The 20,900-nt window shown below is 44.1% G+C and overlaps 1 protein-coding gene across 2 annotated transcripts in view; it reads left to right on the top strand.

The window, feature by feature from the left end:
- pid1 (phosphotyrosine interaction domain containing 1) overlaps positions 1-20,900 on the top strand; it is a 139,689-nt gene that overhangs the window by 573 nt on the left and 118,216 nt on the right. The gene's annotated exons all lie outside the window — the stretch shown is intronic.

Raw genomic sequence — 20,900 nt, forward strand, 5'->3', positions numbered from 1 at the left:
TTACTCCCAGACCTCTCCACCTTTGATGATGACAGTAAAAGACAGTTAGTTACATGGAGAATTTGTCTTTGATCTAAACCCCACACACACCCTCCCTGGGACAGGGAGGAGGAGGGGGGGGGGGTATATTTGCTGATAATATGCTGTTGGGTGGGGTGGGGGAAGCTGGGTTTATTAAATAGCCAACCTCACCCACTCCCCCTTCACAAATCCCCAGCCATAGGGCACAGTAATATTAACAGTGCCAGAAACACCAGGTTAAAGATCCCTTGGATGTTGAGGAGCTGGGTTGGGGGGTGGGAATCAGTGAGGAAACCCTTGCTGTGCCCCACATGACTCCCCCTCTGCTCAGCTGGGGGGGGGAATGGGGTCAGGAATTTGCCCCCACACTCACTTCAGGAGGGGAAAGTGACTCTAAGTTGCTTCTTCTCTCTCCAACCCCTGCCCAAGCCCCCACACCATAGCCCACTCTCACCTCCCCCAGCCAGTTAGACCCAGATGGTTCCCTCGCATTGGGGTCAGTACCCCCCACCTCCCCAAGGGGATCCTGGGTACAGGAGCTCACCTACTGTGCCATGTTCTGTATTTTTTCCCTGTCATAGACAGCCCAGTTGGGAGCGAGTGTCCCCTGTCCCCTGGGGAAGCAGCCCCCTCCCTCCTTGCCACTGCCAACTCAGCCTGGGCATGGGACTTGGGGCACGGGGTATGGGGCCAACTCCAAGCCCCTCTGCCTGGGGCTGTCTCAGAACTCTCACTCCGCAGAGCTGGAGAGGCATTCTCAGCTCCTGGTGATGGGCCAGCATTGTGTGTGAGGGAGGAAGGGCCACATCTTCAGGAATACCAGGTGTCGGGGTGGGTTTGGGGCGAGAGACCACAAAAGGAGACACCAGCCTCTCTGTGAAGACGGCAAATTTAACAGGGGAGTGGCGACTGGGAGACTCAAGGATATCTGAAGCTGTTCCCTGTCCTAATGATCATACTGGTTAACAGTGCTGTACATAGCAGTCCTTCCACCAAGGATCACTGCTCTTCCTGATTACTCTGAATGTTCTGAGTGACTGAGTAAATGATGTTTGGAGATGGCGTTAAATGGAGATAATGAGAACCTCAGCCAATGTTTGAGATGTATAAAAAGAATCACTGAAATGCAGGGTTTTCAAATCAAGAAGCTGAAGACCTAATATGTAGACCGTCAAATAAAGGCAAAATACTGTGGGTGCTGGAAAACTGAAAGCACAGAGAATGCTGGAGTGCTCAGCATCTGTAAAGAGAGAGAGACAGAGAGAGAGACAAAAAGAGAGAGAGAGAGAGAGAGAGAGACAGAGAGACAGAGAGAGAGAGACAGAGACAGAGAGAGAGAGAGAGAGACAGAGAGAAATGGAGAGTTTGTTAACGTTTTGAGTCCTGTAGGACTCTGTTTGATAACTGAAGAAGATTTCCTCTGAGGAAGAGAGACACCAGACTCAAAACGTTAACTCTGTTTGTGTGTGTGTGTGTCTCTCTCTCTCTCTCTTTTTGTCTCTCTTTCTCTCTCCTTCATCTCTCTATCTCTCTCTCTCTCTCTCTGTCTCTGTCTCTGTCTCTCTCTCTCTTTCTCTTCCCCCCCACCCCCCCACATGGATGCTGCCAGACTTGCTGAGTTTCTCCAGCACTCTGTGTATTTGTTAAATACAATCAGTTTGAGCATAGGGAAGGGGATAGGTGTAAAGGTTGTGGCAATGACCTTTTGAACAAGAGTGTACTGTGACTGTGTCAGTGGTGGCAGGAGGTGTGGGTACAGAATGAAAGTTCTGCAAGTGGTTAGCTTCGATTGGACTCCATGCCCTGTCATTGTTCCTGACTTGGTTCCTGACAACGTTTTCCAGCTCTTTTTACCTAACTGTCGTGTAGACTCATTTATTCAGTTTCCACAATACTCTTGTGCTGCCCAATGTTCTGCTGGACTCTCAGACTTATCAAGGAACTGTTCTCACCCCCGCCCTACCCCCAGTTTCTGAACTAAATGCTGCTGATGGACACCACCGTCCAACAGCCGAGAGTTAGTTTCAAGGTGTACGCGGATGACACCCAGCTGTATCTTACCCCCCGCCTTTCTGTACAGCGAAATAGCGAACTGAAAGATTGCTGATTCAAGAACCAATACCAGATGAGTTAAAACTTTCTCCAGCTAAGGATTAGATAGACTGCACCGTAGTCTTTGATCCCTGGTCCAAATTCTCTTTGACCTTGCATGGAGCTTTCTGACCCCATTTCTGCACGGTTACTGGGACAGCTGTTTCCAGTCCTGTAGCAGTGGGCTGTTCAAGATTTGAAAGTTCTTCTGGCTGACCTTTCACATTCCAGAAACTGGAGGTCATCTAAAACTCATTTGTCAATGACCTTATTGCACCATACCCTATTCACCTATCACCCCCATGCTTACAGATCTACACCGGCTCCAGGTTAAACCCATCTCAATTTTAAAAACCCCTCCTGATCTCTCTAATCTACAGGACTTTGACCCCTCCTGATCTCTATAATCTCGGGAATTTCACCGCCTCCTGATCTCTGTAATTTGCAGGATTTCGCCCCCCTCCTGATCTCTGTAATCTACAGGACTTTGACCCCTCATGATCTCTATAATCTTGGGAATTTCACCGCCTCCTGTAATCTGTAATCTGCAGGATTTCATTCTCTCCTGATCTCTGTAATCTCTGGGATCTTGCCCTCTTCTGATCTCTGTAATCTTTCTCCAAACCCACAAGCCTCTGAGCTCCCCCTGCTTACCTGATTCTGACCTTTTGAGCATCTCTGGTTTTACCTGGGCTTCAGGTCTGTAGTTGCCAAGGCTTTATTCCCTGAAATTGCTTCCTTGCACCTCACCATCTAATTCTCCTCCTTTAAGACACTCATTAAAACCTTCCTCTTTCACCAAGCTCGGATATCACTTTAAGAGGGTTCAGTGTCTAATTTTGTTTTACAATGATATTTTAAGCCATCTTGTAATGCTTTGTTATATTAAGGAGCTGGTAGAAAAATTAATTGTGAATATTGTTCAGAGATTTGGTAAGGTGCTATGTAAATGTAAAGCTTTTTATTTCCTGTCTGAGACATACTTAAATAAGAAAAACGGCTGGAAGCAATACAAAGGGTCTTGGCAGTGTTTGAACACTCCATCTGCCACTCCTCAGCCCATTGGCCCATCTGTTCAAGATCCCATTGTAACCTGAGGTAAACTTGAGAGGGTTCAGAAAAGACTTACAAGGATGTTGCCAGGGTTGGAGGATTTGAGCTATAGGGAGAGGCTGAACAGGCTGGGACTGTTTTCCCTGGAGTGTCGGAGGCTGAGGGGTGACCTTATAGAGGTTTATAAAATCATGAGGGGCATGGATAGGATAAATAGACAAGGTCTTTTCCCTGGGGTCGGGGAGGCCAGAACTAGAGGGGCATAGGTTTAGGGTGAGAGGGGAAAGATATAAAAGAGACCTAAGAGGCAACTTTTTCACACAGAGGGTGGTATGTGTATGGAATGAGCTGCCAGAGGATGTGGTGGAGGCTGGTACAATTGCAACATTTAAAAGGCTGGGATATGAATAGGAAGGGTTTGGAGGGATATGGGCCAGGTGTTGGCAGGTGGGACTAGATTGGGTTGGGATAGCTGGTTGGCATGGACGGGTTGGACATTTACATTTACATGCTGTACATCTCTATGACTCTATGACAAGTGAAGCAATGTTGGCTCTTATTTCAAAAGTGTCTGGAGTATAAGAGTAGGAAAATCTTACTGGAACTGTACAAAGTGCTGGTGCGACCACATCTGGAATAGAGTGAGCAGTTTTGATCACCTTAAAGGAAAGATATCATATCATTGGCAGCACCTCAGAGAAGGTTTACCAGGATGGTCATTGGGATGAAGGGAGCAAAGGCTAAACAGACTGGGGATGAACTGACTGGGGTTTATAAGAATGAGAGGTGATCTCATTGTAACAAATCAGATTCTGAAGGAGCTTGACAGGGTCAATGCTGAGAGGATGGTTCCCCTCATGGGAGAGTCTAGGACCAGAGGGTACAGTCTCAGAATAAAGGGGCATCAGTTTAAGACTGAGATGAGGAGGAATTTCTTCAGTCAGAGAGTCGTGAATCTTTGGAACTCCTTGCCACAGAGCGAGCTGTTGGGGGCAAAGTCTTTGCATCTACTTAAGGCTGAGATAGATTTTTAATCAGTCGGGGAATCAAGGGTTACAGGGAAATGGCAGGAACTTGGGCATGAGGAATGTTGGATCAGCCACGATCCTATTTAATAATGGAGCAGGCTCGAGGGGCCGAATGGCCTACTTCTGTTGCTATTTCTGATGGCCTATCTTGGTGGAACTGCTGTGACAATGCTGTCACTTTAAGAAGTTATTCTATGATGTTTTTACTTGAAGTGAGGTTGGAAGGCAGAGGTGCCAAGCTGGCTAGTTATCACCACTTAGGCAGCTTGGGTTGATTTTTAAACAGCCTGGGTGGGTGTGGCTTGCTCTCTCCTATCTGGATTTCTGGAGTTTTAGGTTTATCTTTAAGCAGAAGCCTTTGCAGTCTCAACAGAGTTGGAAGCTTCAGTAAATGTCACCCGTCTGCTACCCTCTCTCAATTATCTCTGTTCCTCCTGGATGGGAGAACTACATGTAAGAATCTGTGTCTGAATTTGCCTATTTTGTTTTGCCAAGAGGTGTGTTTATGGGATGCTATTGTATTGGAACAGTTAATTAGCAATAGTTACTGTATCTATTATTCTGTTAAGTTTTCCAGTTGTTGTTATTCAAAATTCTTCTTTCTTTGGTTGTATATTAATGACAGTGTTTAAATAAATTATGTTTTGCTTCATCTTGAGTGGTTTGACCAGTCATATTGCATCTAGAACAGACAATTTACGTTGAGCTTTAAATATGAAAATGTTAGGATTTGGGCTACCTTCTTAAAATGTTTTGGCGGGGGGGGGGGGGGGGGGGGGGGGGGGGGGGGTGGTGGTGGTTCTGGTCTGGTCCAAATGCACTGGGACGCTGAGATCTATCCCAGTCTGTACATTCTGTGTCATTCTATTGTAAAGGAAGCTCCGAGACTTCCTTTCATCTATTCAAAGTGAAGATAAATTCGAGGACAAGGTGACCTAAACATTTATAGTTCTCTCGGGGAGATAAATGACCTTTTTTTAATGAGACTTATCTTCATTGGCAAGAAGTGAAAAGTGTAAATTATCTCCATGCACAGAATTGGAATCTGCAGGTTAATGGTGGACTTGTTATATGCCATTGATGCAAATCTTGATTAGAAAAAATGTAAAACTGAGTCCAACACATGTTTACAATCTACTTGGACGACACTACTGACAAAAAAACATGTGAGGTGACCCAGAGAGAGGGGTTTAAGAAATGAATCTGGGAGTCCTCTGTGTGTGCTTCTGGCCATCAGTTAATGCAGTTCAAAAAACTATAATCAAATGTTACAGGTCATTCTGAACAGTCATGTTGCAAGTACAAAGGATTCGAATCATAAATTAGACACAAAAGAAACTAGGTGAATACAAGAGGAGATTTGCAATGTCCAATCACACACACAGCTCAGGAGCAGGTGGCTGCTATATGCCCTCTGAACCATGGGGTATCCACACAGCAGGAAGGAACATGACTTTATTTTTATGGGATCTATCTGAATTAGAAAGTGTACATTGTAACCTTGTTAAGGATTGGAATCTACAAATAAATTTACAACAAGGATGGAAATTATTTGGTTGTTCCAGGCACTACCTCCTCTCTCTGTCTCTCAGGCTGGAGGACAGGTTAAGAGTGAATGTGTGAAGGGTGTAGAATGATGGGAACAAGTGGAAAAGTTCCCTACTGAAAAAGTAGCGTTCCTAGATTGCTGTTTTAAGTTAAAATGAAAATGATGTTTGTTTCTGAAACCTTCAATTAGGAAGTGGATTCCTATGCAGATGATTGAACCTTGTTGTAAATGAATAGTCTGTGTTATGTGACTGATGCAAATTGCGATAAAGGCTGTGTACAGTGAACTTGCGCACATGTTTGTAATCTGCTTGGACCATTGAATAACACGAGACATAACGGAACGAAAGTGGCTCAAACATTGGGCTGTCGTTAAGTCTGATAGTTTTGCACAGGTCACCAACCAAAACCTGTTTCAGTCATATTTACAGACTGAGTATAACAAAAGAAAGCAGGATTACGGAGTAGTTCAAACATTTATTAAAGTAGTGATAGGTAATAGAAACAAGGAAAATTGAGTGTTTCGAGAAAGTGTTAGAGAGATTTTTATCAATGAGTGGCACTTAGTTTTCTTAGTAATGAAACTGTGTTGATAACTGGATTAAAGCTGTGTTGCAATCTGAAACTGTTTCCATGGTTCAGACTTTCTCTCCTCTATAGCAGCAAATGCTGAGGAGTTTGTCTCTGAGGGAGACAGGGGCACCACAGCTTCCAGGGGCTTCACTTCTGCTGGAGTCTGGAACTCACTGTGTGTCTGCATGTTATAGTGTGAGTACTGTGGGAGCAATCAGTATTGTCACGAGCAAGTTTGCACTCAGAGTCCAGAACAATATTACTCAGTCTCTCACAGGGGATGATTTCCTGGGATGTGATGAAAGAATGTTGCAAGAAACCTCATGTCAGAGAAAGGTTCAGTTGCAATAAGGGATGTGTCACTACTATTTTGGTCAGTTAGTTGTTCCAACTCGTGCAACAACTCAGTGGCATGCTTACAAGTTGCCATAATTACACAGAAATATCCACTGGCAGAATTTCTGTCTGTCCAACATGGAGTCAATTCTGTATCAGGTTGATTCTTAAATCAATGTGAATCAAAGAGTGTGGCGCTGGAAAAGCACAGCCAGTCAGGCAGTATCCGAGGAGCAGGAGAGTCAACGTTTCGAGCATAAGCTCTTCATCAGGAAGCTCTGATGAAGCTCCTGATGAAGGCTTTATGCTTGAAACATCGACTCCCCTGCTCCTCGGATGCTGCCTGACCTGCTGTGCTTTTCCAGCGCCACACTCTTCAACTCTGACCTCCAGCATCTGCAGTGCTCACTTTCTCCTCTTAAACCTGTACGCCTTGGGACACTAGGAAATTGTTTCCGTTAGGTGAGGAGACTAGGACCCATGGACACAGCCTTAGAATTAGAGGGGGTAAATTCAGAACAGAAATGCGGAGACATTTCTTCAGCCAGAGAGTGGTGGGCCTGTGGAATTCATTGCCGCAGAGTGCAGTGGAGGCCGGGACGCTAAATGTCTTCAAGGCAGAGATTGATAGATTCTTGTTGTCTAGAGGAATTAAGGGCTACGGGGAGAATGCGAGTAAGTGGAGTTGAAGTGCCCATCAGCCATGATTGAATGGCAGAGTGGACTCGATGGGCCGAATGGCCTTACTTCCACTCCTATGTCTTTTGGTCTTATGGTCTTAAGGAACAGAAGGTTATGGCTGGAACTGAAAGGCAAGGGTTAGGAGTGGAGTCCTAGCTTCTTTGAAGCTGACCTTCTTAACTTTTGTATTTTGACTGAGATGGATTGCCTGCTCCATACAGAAATGGGTCCATTTATAATTACGCTAACCTTTTGTATTGCTTGTCCATTTTTCTTTGTGTAATCACTTGCACTGAGTGCTGGGGAAGTGCAGGAATTCTTAAACGACTGTTGGTGAGCTGCTGTGAAGTTTGCTATGCCTCTTCAGTGCAGTATTCCTAATGAGACTCTTCCTAAAATTGTGAGCTTTATAGCAAAATATTAGTTTTATAAATAATATTGGCAGCAATTCTTGTTGACCCCTCAGAGTAAGCCTTCTTATTTCATGGTGACAATTGGACAAACACAAGGAAAGGTGCTCAGCTGATCCCAGTACGTTGGAGATTTGGGAACAGTGATGCAAGGACAGTTGTCTCATTTGTGTATGGAGCAGATTAAAAATACAAAAGTTAGGAATGTCAGCTTCAAAGAAGCTAGGACTCCACTCCTAACCCTTGCCTTTCAGTTCCAGCCATACACTTCTGTCCCCAAGGCGTACTGGTTTAAGAGGAGAAAGTGTGCACTGCAGATGCTGGAGGTCACCTCCTGCAATAAAGGATATCGCCAATAAATCTGGGACGTAGAGCTGGCACTTACACACTTGGCAAGATCCCCAGTTATTTTTCCCTGTCAAATAGTTCTGCTTGGGTGTTATACTGGCCATGTGTGCACGAGAAAGGTGATTGATGTATTGATCAGTGCAGTCAACAGTTATCTCTCTTTGTCCCACTCTGCAGTATGGTATTTATGACCAATGTTGTCATATTGATGCATCTCTGGGAAATCTGAACATGACCAGATGTTGACTGCTGAGGTATTGATATACAGGAGCTACTCAGAAAGGGCTATAAAGTTGTAAGGAGGAGAGGCATGGGGAAGCAGTGAATGTGGAACTATCTGAGAGGTTATGTATCTATCACATTACCTGGTGTTATTGGTTTGATTTATTCTCCCAGATATTTTAACACACACCTCCTTCACCCACATCTATTCTTGAGTACATAGTGTTCAGTCTAGCCATGCCTGGTGCATTTCTGTCCTGTAGGGAAAGTTCTCTAACACCAACAGAATATCAGTTTTATTTTCCATTCAAACAAGGGTTAGGAGAAACACTTAAAAACATAAGAACTAGGAGCAGGAGGAGGCCGTCTGGCCCCTCGAGCCTGTTCCACCTTTCAATAAGATCATGGCCTCAGCTCCACGTACTTGCCCTCTCACCCTAACTCTGAATTCCTTTACTGTTCAAAAATCTATTTCTCCTTGCCTTAAACACATTCAATGAGGTAGCCTCAACTGCCTCACTGAGGGCAGGGAATTCCACAGATTCCCAACCCTTCGGTTGTGACACTGATCAGCTATATGCTCATCGATTCCATATGTGCCTTAATCTCACATTGTCTGACTTTGGGACCTCAAGCGCCACTTATTATCCCTCACCACGTTTTGATTTTTGGAAAGGTTGACATCTATTGCCTCCATTTCGATCCTTGAAATTGATTTGAAAACGATTCCCCCATCTGCCCTTCATTATTAAGAGGAAGTCACCATAATCCTACCAGACCATAGGGCCATTACAGAGGGAGAGAGATGGAGAGAGACAGGAAACTGGTGGTGGTTTATCCTGAGGATCAGACTCGGGGTGAGGTTGAGAAGGTGCTAACCTCACATGTGGGAATTGAACCCACATTGTTGGCATCACACTGTGTTGCAAACCAGCTGTCCAACCATCTGAACTAACCCACACATTACAGGCTGCTCCTATAGCGGCAGAGTCTCTGGCCTCGTTTACCGCCACATTCCATACTGTTGTATGATTGGCATTTGCCATCAGGATAATGGATGGATTGATCCATTTAAGTAGATTACGATATGTCAGTCACCCTGACTTTCTGGATCTCTGTAAATTCTATTCCCATCACTTGCTGAATCCAGTTCTGCTAGATCACTTTGGAAAGGGATATGCCCCATTGTGAGATCTTGCCCCTGCGTATTGACCTGATAAATTGGTTCAGGCTAAAATAATCCATCCCAATTCCAACTCACAGGTGGCTCGATGGTTAACTCTGCTGGGCAAAAGTGAGGACTGCAGATGCTGGAAACCAGAGTCTAGATTAGAATGGGGCTGGAAAAGCACAGCAGGTCAGGCAGCATCCGAGGATCAGGAAAATCGACGTTTCAAGCAAAAGCCTTTCATCAGGAACCAGGTTAACCCTGCCCCACAGCTCCAGGGACCCAGGTTCGATTCTACCCTCAGGTGACTGTGTGGAGTTTGCACATTCTCCCCGTGTCTGCATGGGTTTCCTCCGGGTGCTCCGGTTTCCTCCCACAGTCCAAAGATGTGCAGGTACGGCTGGATTAGCCAAGGGAAATGCAGGGTTACAGGGATAGGTTTGGGAGGGGTGGGTCTGGGTGGGATGCTTTTCAAAGGATCTGCGAGGACTCAATGGGCCGAATGGTCTGCTTCCACACTGAAGGGTTCACACAGAGCAATTGAGGATTTTTTTTTAGAAACACGATTACTTCTGCCCTTCAGTCTGTGTCACTACACTCAAACAAAATTACAGGATACTGCATAGCAATTTTCCTCCTCCAATCCAATCCATGTTAGTTGCATTGATCAAGATTTGTGTTGGATCAATAGTCCAGGGCATGGGTATCTGTTTATAGGAACGTCAAACCAGACATTAAATAGTGGGAATATGTTTGCACTTCTTGTTTACAAAGCAAACTGGTTTTTACAAAAAGCTTAAAGGAACGTGCATGCCATGTGATTTGAGTCAATAGCAGTTCGCGTACTAACCATGACCTGATCACAAAAAGGCTGGAACCAATTCCTGATGAAGGGCTTACGCCTAAAACATTGATCCTACTACCTGACAGGCCGTGCTTTTCCAGCGCCACACTCGACTCTGGAAGCAATCTCTCCAAAATATTATTTTCATTTTTTGATTTAAAAAAAATATTTTGTCTCCCTTTACATATCTGTGTACTACACTCTGGTCCTGTGTGTCCTGGCCTTTAACGGTGAGGCAGGCAAGTGGAAGATACTCATTCGAGCAGCAACGGATTGATGCAGGCAGTGTGTCATTGATCCATCCTCTGAGCTGAGCCACAAACTAAGGGGAAACACTGCTTTGTCACGTCAAGTCCAAAGGCAGGACAGGTCCTTTGGACCTCTCCTGCATCAACCAGTTTCTGTTTGAATAAAAGTCTTCCACTTCCCACAGTAAAATAACGCCATACAAATGGTAATATCTGTTGAGGAAGGGCAGCTTTGAGGCCAGTTCCAAACGTGAAGTGCTGAAAATGTGTTGCTGGAAAAGCGCAGCAGGTCAGGCAGCATCCAAGGAGCAGGAGAATCGACGTTTCGGACATCAGCCCTTCTTCAGGAATGGCTTATGCCCGAAACATCGATTCTCCTGGTCCTTGGATGCTGCCTGACCTGCTGCGCTTTTCCAGCAACACATTTTCAGCTCTGATCTCCAGCATCTGCAGTCCTCACTTTCTCCCAAAAGTGAAGTGGGCCACCTTTCTCCTGTTCAGCACAAACATTGCGGAAAGGTGACAGAATTCTCCGGATTGCACAATTTACCAAAAACCTGTCACCGCTTCCAGCTTTGCTCTGTAGGTCTGCACAAAGCAGATGTGTACTAGGCCCTGACCCAGGCAGAAGAGAAAACCGTGCTGGGCCAGTAGACTGGACAGCCCACCTCCTATGATTTGGAAAGCAGCAAATTAAAACTCCAACTTCCCTCTAGCAAATTCAAAACACTGGCCACTTGAAATACTTTTGAAAGTGTTTTTCCAGTGATGCCAGCCCAACCATGTTGCAGTAAGATGCTGCAGGTTTCTCAGTTGCATTGAAGATAGGATCATATCATAGAATCCCTACAGAGCGGAAGCAAGCTGTTTGGCCTGTCGAGTCCACATCAGCCCTCCGAAAAGTGTCCCACTGAAACTCAAACCTCCACCCCTGTATTTCCCGTGGCTAATTCACCTTGTCTGCACATCCCTGGACCCAATGGGGAATTTAGCATGGCCAATTCACCCTGGCCTGCACGTCTTTGGGAGGAGACCCACGCAGACAAGGGGAGAATGTGCAAACTCCACACAGACAGTCACCCAAGACTGGAGTCGAACCTTGGTCCCTGATGCTGTGAGGTAGCAGTGCTAACTACTGAGCCATTATGTCACAGTGTCAGGCTCAAGATTCTGACCAGGGCAAGTCAAAGGCTGCATGATCCAAATAGCTGCCAGTCACATACAGCAGATGGGTTACCGAGCCAAGGATATCTGGTGACTCAACCTCTGGTGTCAGAGGGTTTTCTGAAGCGATCCATTAGCTGTAAAGTACTGGGACTTATATTTGTCTATTGATAGCCTCTAGAATGGCCAAGCAGATCATTGAGTTGTACAAGTATGTTATGGGAAAGTCAGATGGAGTACCTGGTATTGACGTTGGCACCAGAAACACACTCAATCTTGTCGAACTTACAAAATGGTGCTTTGTGCTGAAATTGGGAGAGCTGTCCCACACTCCAGCCAAACCCCAGGTACCGTCATTTTCACAGAATTATACCTTCCAGCCAATATCCTGGACACCACCATCTCATTCCTGGGCATCTCCTGTCCCAGTAACATCCTTCCTACATCTAAGTTTTGTTTGAATCCCACCTCATTATTCTGAACTCCAGTGAATACCATCCTAACCAACTCACTCTCTCCTCACGGGTCAGTCCCAGAAATCAGACAGGTAAACCTTTGCTGCACTCCCTCTTTAACAAGGACAACAAGAGAAGGAGACCAAAACTGCACACAGTACTCCAGGTGTGGCTTCACCAATGCCCTGCATAACTGCAGCAAGATGACCTGCTCTTGTACTCACATCCTGTCACTATGAAGAGCCACATACCATTCACCGTCTGTACTGCCTGCTGCAGCTGCTCACTGACTCTCAGTGACGGGTGTACAAGTCCATCCCAGGTCTCATTACACATTCCACTCTCTCAGTTCACAGCCATTTGGACAGTAATCTGCCTCCCCTGTTTTTGCTACCAAAGTGGGTAGCCTCACAGTTATCCACATTATACTGCATCTGCCATTCATTTGTCCATTCAACAGCCAGGACAAAGACTGTGTGCATTAACAAAAGGGTTTGGGCTCCGTGACTGCCCCACCCACCCTCCCCCCCAGCAATATGAGGGTCAGATGTTTCATGATTCTGCCTTAAATTGTTACCTAAAGAAAACTGTTAATGTACAGAAGATCCTTCAAATGTAAAGTTTTCACCCCATGATACGCTCATGTTAATTTTAAATAATATTTCGTTCCATTGATTTTGACAGTTAAAGGTTTCCCCATAGAGTTCAAAGAACATCCATACCTTTCACAAAGAAGTGAAGCAGATGGAGTGATGTGACAATACTGTCACTTTAAAAGCGATTTGGAGGGGCTGATGTTGGACTGGGGTGGACAAAGTTAAAAATCACACAACACCAGGTTATAGTCCAACAGGTCTATTTGGAAGCACTAGCTTTCGGAGCGCTGCTCCTTCATCAGGTGGATGTGGAGGAAAAAAATATGAGAGACTTAACAAACAATCCAGGTCTTTTTCAATATATAATTTCAGTTACATCACACTGTAAACTTTTGCTGTAAATTCTCTGTTTTACAATCTTTTACTCCAAAACCACCTGATGAAGGAGCAGCACTCTGAAAGCTAGTGCTTCCAAATAAACCTGTTGGACTACAACCTGGTGTTGTGTGATTTTTAACCTTGTCACTTTAAAAGGTTATTTTGTCATTTTTCTTTTGGAGAGGTTGTAAAGGCAGAGATACTGAACTACCTACTGAAGACAGCTTGAGTAAATAGCTTGAGGGGGTCTTGGGTTATAGAGTCATAGAAATGTACAGCATGAAAATAGATCCTTCAGTCTAACCAGTCCATGCCGACCAGATATCACAACCCAATCTAGTCCCACCTGCCAGTACCCAGCCCATATCCCTCCAAACCCTTCCTATTTATATAACCATCCAAATGCCTCTTAAATATTGCAATTGTACCAGCCTCCACCATTTCCTCTGGTAGCTCATTCCATACACATACCACCTTCTGTGTGAAACAGTTGCCCCGTAGGTCTCTTTTATATCTTTCCCCTCTCACCCTAAACCTATGCCCTCTAGTTCTGGACTCCCCCACCCCAGGGAAAAGACTGTGTCTATTTACCCTATCCATGCCCCTCATGATTTTGTAAACCTCTATAAAGTCACCTCTCGGTCTCCAATGCTCCAGGGAAAACAGCCCCAGCCTGTTCAGCCTCTCCATGTAGCTCAAACCCTCCAACCCTGACAACATCCTTGTAAATCTTTTCTGAACCCTTTCAAGCTTCACAACATCTTTCTGATAGGAAGGAGACCAGAATTGCACGCAGTCATCCAACAGCGGCCTAACCAATGTCCTTTGACCTTTTAACAGCCTGAAAGGGCGTGGCCACTCTCAGATCAGAATTTCTGGGACTTGATTTTTTTCAGCAGTCAGAAGCTGTTTGGGTCTCAGAAGATTTGGGAGCTACTGTGAATGATTCCGAGCTGCTATTTTCTATGAATTCTCTCCTGATGTTGTTTCCTCCTGGATTAGAGAACTGCATGTAAGAACCTGTGTGTCTGAAGTTACCTTTTTGCCAAGGGATGTCTATGGGATGTTACTGAATTGGAACGGCTAATTAGTATGAGTTACTGTATCTATTATACAGTTAAGTTGTTCTAAATTGCTCTTTCTTTAATTTGTATTTTAACAACAATTTTAAATAAATTATTTTACTTAATGTTGATTAGTTTGACCACCCTCTTCACATCTACCTTCCAAATAAGAAAAAGTTAGGATCTAGGCTGTCTTGCTAACATATTTTGAGGGAGATGCTTGTTCTGGTCCATAACCGTGAGAATCTAAAGGAAACCCTACTCCTTTTCATAAAAAGTGAAATAGCCATTTTGGAGATCTAAAGAACACTTATCCCTTTCACAACGAGGCGAAATAGACAATGCTGGTGTGATATCAAACAATGGGGAGATAATGGCTTAGTGGTATTATTGCTAGACAGTTAACCTAGAGACGCAGGTAATGTTCTGGAGACCCAGGTTCGAATCCCATGCATGGCAGCTGGAGGAGTTTGAATTCAATAGTAAAATAAATCTGGAATTATGAGTCTAATGATGACCATGAACCAATGCCAGGAAAAACCCATCTGGTTCACTAATGTCCTTCAGGGAAGGAAACTGCCTTCCTTACCTGGTGTGGTGACTCCAGACCCACAGCAATGCAGTTGACTCTTAACTGCTGGATGGGTGACAAATGCTGGTCTCGCCAGTAATGGCCACGTGCTGTGAACAAATCATTTAAAGAAAAAAGGATTTCTCTACAGATTGCCACATGACTGTTATTGGTCTACATCCAGAACAATTTGAAGAATAGTGCAGATTTATTTTAGAAAAATGCCACACTGATTTTACTGGTCCGTACTGATTTATCCTCTGATTGAAGAAGATCATGAATCACTGAAGACCAGGAAGGGTCATCTGCTTCCCATCCTTATCAGTGGGATAAATACCATCAGGGCTGGACAGGAGAGGCCTCCAACTACCAATGTTCCAGGAAATAACAAGATCATTTCTGAAATAATTACAAGTAGCATGTGGAGAGACCCTGCATTGGAAACACTTTCACAGAGAGTCCTTTAGAAAATTACTACCTCCCTTAAAGTGACACGAACCCCATGTAGCAAAAGTCTAATCCATGAATGTCACAGAAACCAAGAAAATAGTAATGCACGTAGTTCATGCAGAGGGTGGTACGTGTATGGAATGAGCTGCTAGACGAAGTGGAAGCTGGTACAATTACAGCATTTAAAAGGCATCTGGATGGGTATATGAATAGGAAGGGTTCAGAGGGATATGGGCCAAGTGCTGGCAAATGGGACTAGATTAGGTTAGGACATCTGGTCGGCATGGACGGGTTGGACCAAAGAGTCTGTTTCTGTGTTGGGAATCTCTATGACCCATGACTATGACTCTAATATGAGTAGGCCATTCAGCCCTTTGAGTCTGTACCACCATTCAATATGATCATGGCTGATGGTCCAATTCAGTAGCCCAGGCCCAGTTCCTCCTATACCCTTTCATCCCTTTAGACCCAAAAACTATATCTCACTCCTTCTTGAAAACATTTAATGTGTTGGCATCAATCACTGTCTGTGGCAGCGAATTCCACAGGCTCCTGAGTCTCTGGGTGAAGAAATGTCTCCTCATCTCAGTCTGAAATAGCCGCCTGTGCATCCTAAGTCAGTACCCTTGGTTCTGGAATCAGTGGTCATTGGGAACGTCCTGCATTGTTTCAGCTGCTTTCATACTGTCAACAGAAAATGGTGAATTTGGTACAGAACACAATTCCAGATTGTGACAATATCAAGACTGTATGTAATGGAAGCATATTCCATAATTACCAGCTCATGGTTACTCCTGAACCAAAACCTTTGTCAATGACAATCCCTTTTATTTATTGTATAACCTACTCCTTTTTTTTGGCTTCTAAATAAAAACTGATGTAACTGTCCAGCATTTTCAAACATCTTTGAGTTTTAGCAGGTTAGCTCACAGCTAAGTCTATGCCTTGAGACTTCTCAGAGGAGCTTTACGAGGATGTTGCTCAGACTCAATGGTCTGAGCTATCATCAGAGGTTGGACAAACAAGGACATTTTCCTTTATTAAGCATAGGAGACTGAGGGGGGATCCTTATAGAGGTGTATGAGATAGTGAATTTTGAGAGGATTTGTAGCTCAAGTTGAGGCTCTGGATGTAAGCTTGCTCACTGAGCTGGAAGGTTAATTTTCAGACGTTTCGTCACCATACTCGGTAACATCATCAGTGAGCCTTCGAATGCAGCACTGGTGGTGTAGCCCGCTTTATTTTTATATGTTTCAGTTTCCTCGGGTTGATGATGTAATGTCCTGTGGTGATGTCAATGGTGATGTCATTTCCTGTTCTTTTTCTCAGATGGTGGTAAATGGGATCCATTTCAATCAATACCTTGCAAGGACTGTAACAAACACTATATTGGACAAATGAACAGAAAACTAGCCACCAGGATACATGAACATCAACTAGCCACAAAACAACATGACCCACTTTCACTAGTATCCTTACATACAGACAAGGAAGGACACCACTTTGACTGGGACAACACATCCATCCGAGGACAAGCCAAATAGACACATGCATGAGAATTCCTAGAAGCATGGGATTCCAACCAGAACTCTATCAACTAACACATTGACTTGGATCCCATTTACCACTCCCTGAGAAAAAGAACAGGAAATAACATCACCATAGGAAATGACATCACCAACCCAAGGAAAGTCAAACATATAAATACAAAGTGGGTTACACCACTAGTGCTTCATACAGAGGCTCACTGATGATGTTAGCGAGTATGGTGATGAAATGTCTGAAAACGAACTTTCCAGCTCAGCGAGCAAACCTACATCCAGGTATATAAGATCATGAGAGGCATGGATAGAGTGAATGCACTCAGTCTGTTTCCCAGGGTTGAGGAATCGAGGACTAGTGGGCATCAGTTTAAGGTTAGAGGGGAAAGAATAAAAGGGAACCTGAGGGGCAACGTTTTTACACAGACAGTGGTATGCATATGAAATGAGCTGCTAGTAGAAGTGGTTGAGGCGGGTACATTAACAACATTTAAAAAGCATTTGGACAAATACACGGATTGGGAAGGATTAGAAGGATATGGACCAAGTGCAGGGGAATGGGGTTAGTGTGGATGGACAATTTTGGTTGGCACAGACCAGTTTGGGTCAAAGGGCCTGTCTCCGTGCTGGAGGACTCTGACTGTAAGAGGTATTGCAACTCAACTTACAGACAGACTAAAAGGGTGCAACTGCTGCTAGGGAATATGATAATGGTTGAAAGAAAAGCAGAAATCTTTTGTTTATTATGGGATGTTTGTATTCTATAATCAATGAGGTCTCCAGCCCATCACATCTGTACCAGTTCAGACCAGCTATCTAGCACTCCATTCCCATTTCCCAGCTCTGGGCCCACAGCCTTGGATGCTTTGGCTATGTAAGTGCACATCTGAATACTTCTTCAATGTTATGGGGATCTCTGCCCTTATTGGCAATGAGTTCCAGATTGGTCTCAGTGGAAAAGCTTTTCCTCCCATTTCCACCAAATCTCCTGCCCCTTCCCTTCAATCTATGGTCCCCCGTGGTCAATGATCACTCCACCTCGGGCAAAGTCACTTCTCTGCCCCTCACAATTTTATCCATCTCAATCATGTTCCCATCAGTCTCCTCTGCTCTAAGGAAAACAATCCCAGGCCTGCACAATATCTCAGCATCACTAGAACTCTCCAGCCCAGGCATCATCCCAGTAGATCTCCTCTCCAGTGCTATCATGTCCCAGCACCAGATCAGTGAGGGGCATTGAGTGTAGCCTTTGGGGCACAGATAGGAGCTGTTCATATGCAGAAAGCTACTCTGTACTTGGAGGATACTTCATAAAATATCGACATGCAAACAAATAAATTACATAAATCACGGTTCACTGATCACGATCAATAATATGTTCTGTCACTGATCTGGTACTCTGCGTTTCTCATGTGCATAATAAACTCACATCTGAACTTGTAATAACAGAGAGACAGCAGACCTCTGATAGAACTGCTGGAAGTATTTACCTATCTCAGTAATCTGGTTTAAGAAATCAGAATTTCGGAATAATTTCCTTCAGGGCATTTGATTTCCCAACATTTCAGAAAGGTCAGTACAAGATTCACAAGTTTGTAGAGTTCTGTCCATCAGCCTCTACAGAACTCATCTGTAATTAGGAAACAAGCTGGTGTATGTTCATCCAGCGGCAGGGTGGTTATTTTCATCATTTAAGAAGAAACTTTTAAACAGGTAAATGGTAGATAAAGTGCTTGAGAAGGTACATGGTGTAAGGCATGGCGGCTCAGTGGTTAGCACTGCAGCCTCACAGCACCAGGGACCCAGGTTCAGTCACAGCCTTGGGCAACTGTGCAAACTCCACACAGTCATTCTCCTCTGTCTGTATGGGTTTCCTCCCACAGTCCAAAGATGTGCAGGTCAGGTGAATTGGCCACGCTAAATTGCCCGTAGTGTTAGGTGTAGGGAATCTAATCTAATCATATGGGAGACTTGCTTTTGTTAGTTTATCAATTGTGACATACAGTATTAAAGCAAGGAAGTGATCCGAGACCTCGAAAGTTATTGGTCAGACCACATTTGAGGTATTGTGTTCAGTTATAGTGTCATAGAGTCATACAGCACAGAACCTTCACCCGAACCAGTCCACGCTGACCATAACCCAGTCCCACCGGTGTGCGCTTTTCCCATATCCCTCCAAACAATTCTTATTCATATACTTATGCAAATGTCTTTTAAACATTGTAACTGTACCCACATCCACCACTTCCTCTGGAAGTTCATGTCACACTCCAACCACACGCTGTGTAAAAAGAAAAAAAAAATTGCTGCTCTTGTCTTTTTTAAATCTTTCTCCTCTTACCTTACTGAAGGATGTTAAAGCTCTGGACAGAGAGCAACAGAATTTAGAAGAATGATACCTGGAATGAGAGATTTTAGTTACAAGGGACAATGAGAGAGATTGGACTTATTCCCCTTGCAACAGAAAAGTCTAAGAGGTGGCCTTGTTGACATGTTCAAAATTATGATAATTTTGACAGGGTAAAAGAAAAATGTTCTAATTGGTACATCAGTAACTAGGAGGTCACAATTTCAAGCCTATCAGTAAGAGAGCTAGGAGTGAGGTAAGGAGAAACTTCTCCATAGATGTGCAGTTTAGGGAATTGGCCATGCAAAATTGCCCACACTGTTCAGGGATGTTTAAGTTAGGTGGGTTAGCCATGGGAAGTGTAGAGTTACAGGGAAAGAGAAAGGGGGCGGATCTGGGTGGGATGCAGTTTGGAGAGGCGGTATGAACTTGTTGGGCCGAATGGCCTGTTTCCATACTGAATAGATTCTATGATTCTTTACTCAGAGTTGTTAGGATTTGGAATACACTGCCTGAGAGATTGGTGGAGACTGATTCCGTAGGAGGTTTCAAAAGAGCTGGATAGATATCTGCAAGGCATGTATTTACAGGGCTATGGAGATAGGTCTGGAGAGTGGGACTAGCTGGGTAACTCTTTCGGGAGCCAGTACAGACGTGATGGATCGAATGCTCGTCCTGTGTACTGTAAAAACTATGGCTCTATAACACCTTCCATATGAAAGACAGAGACCATTTCCCAGTTTCAGTGGGAGCCTCACAATCCTGGTGATTGCTGTTTATTTGGGTTTGTGCTTTGATCAATCAATTGTGCAACCACAGCTACTGTAATTGTTTAATGCATGGCCTGGTTAAGCAAATAAAAGAGATCAAAATGGAAGACATCCAACAGTTTGGGGGTGGTGTTTGCATCAAGTCATTAAGGGACAAGCATTTGGATAAAGTATTTTCTTTTCACAATTTAGTGCTGCCAGCATTAATTGCCTTTCACATTTTGACTCCACAGTATTAAAAATGTGGCTGTGATCTGTGATTATTAGACTTTAACAGTTTGTTAGCTGCAAGGAGTGTGATGTCAGCAAGCGACAGAATTGAACAACTCGAAGATCACACACTGTCAGCCAGCTGTCAGGATAAAATAAATGGACATTTCTTCACAATAATCCACACAAAAAGCCTTTGATTGCTAAATGTGTATTTTTTTTACTCTATGTACTTCTGAGTAATTTGAAGTCCTATAATTTGGGCTTTATAGAGGTAACATAAGTTTATTTTCTTTCATTTGTGAACTGTGCCTTTTCCATTTAAAAGAAAATGAATTTAGTGTAGCACCTTATCAGAGCTCGAAGAAATATTACAAAAAAGCAACATGGAATGAATTGGTTTGAAATTATTAACAACAGGCAAAGACAGAGAATGTAGAACCAGTAAAAATTTAAATGGTTTGATTTGTTCATGAGATATGAACATTGCTGGCCAGGCAATGCCCTTTCTAACTTGCCCAGAGGGTAGTTGAGAGTCAACCACTTGCTTTGGGTCTTTTTAGTTCACTCATGGGATGTTGCTGTCACTGGCTGGGCCCAGTATTTATTGCCCGTCCCTAGTTGCCCCTTGAGAAGGTGGGAGTGAGATGCCTTCTTGAACTGCTGCAGTCCATGTGCTGCGGGTTGACCTACAATGCCCTTAGGGAGAGAATTCCAGGATTTTGACTCAGCCACAGTGAAGGAACGGCAATATATTTCCAAGTCAGGATGGTGAGTGGCTTG

Source organism: Chiloscyllium punctatum, chromosome 6, assembly GCF_047496795.1.
Source record: "Chiloscyllium punctatum isolate Juve2018m chromosome 6, sChiPun1.3, whole genome shotgun sequence".
NCBI lineage: Eukaryota > Metazoa > Chordata > Chondrichthyes > Orectolobiformes > Hemiscylliidae > Chiloscyllium > Chiloscyllium punctatum.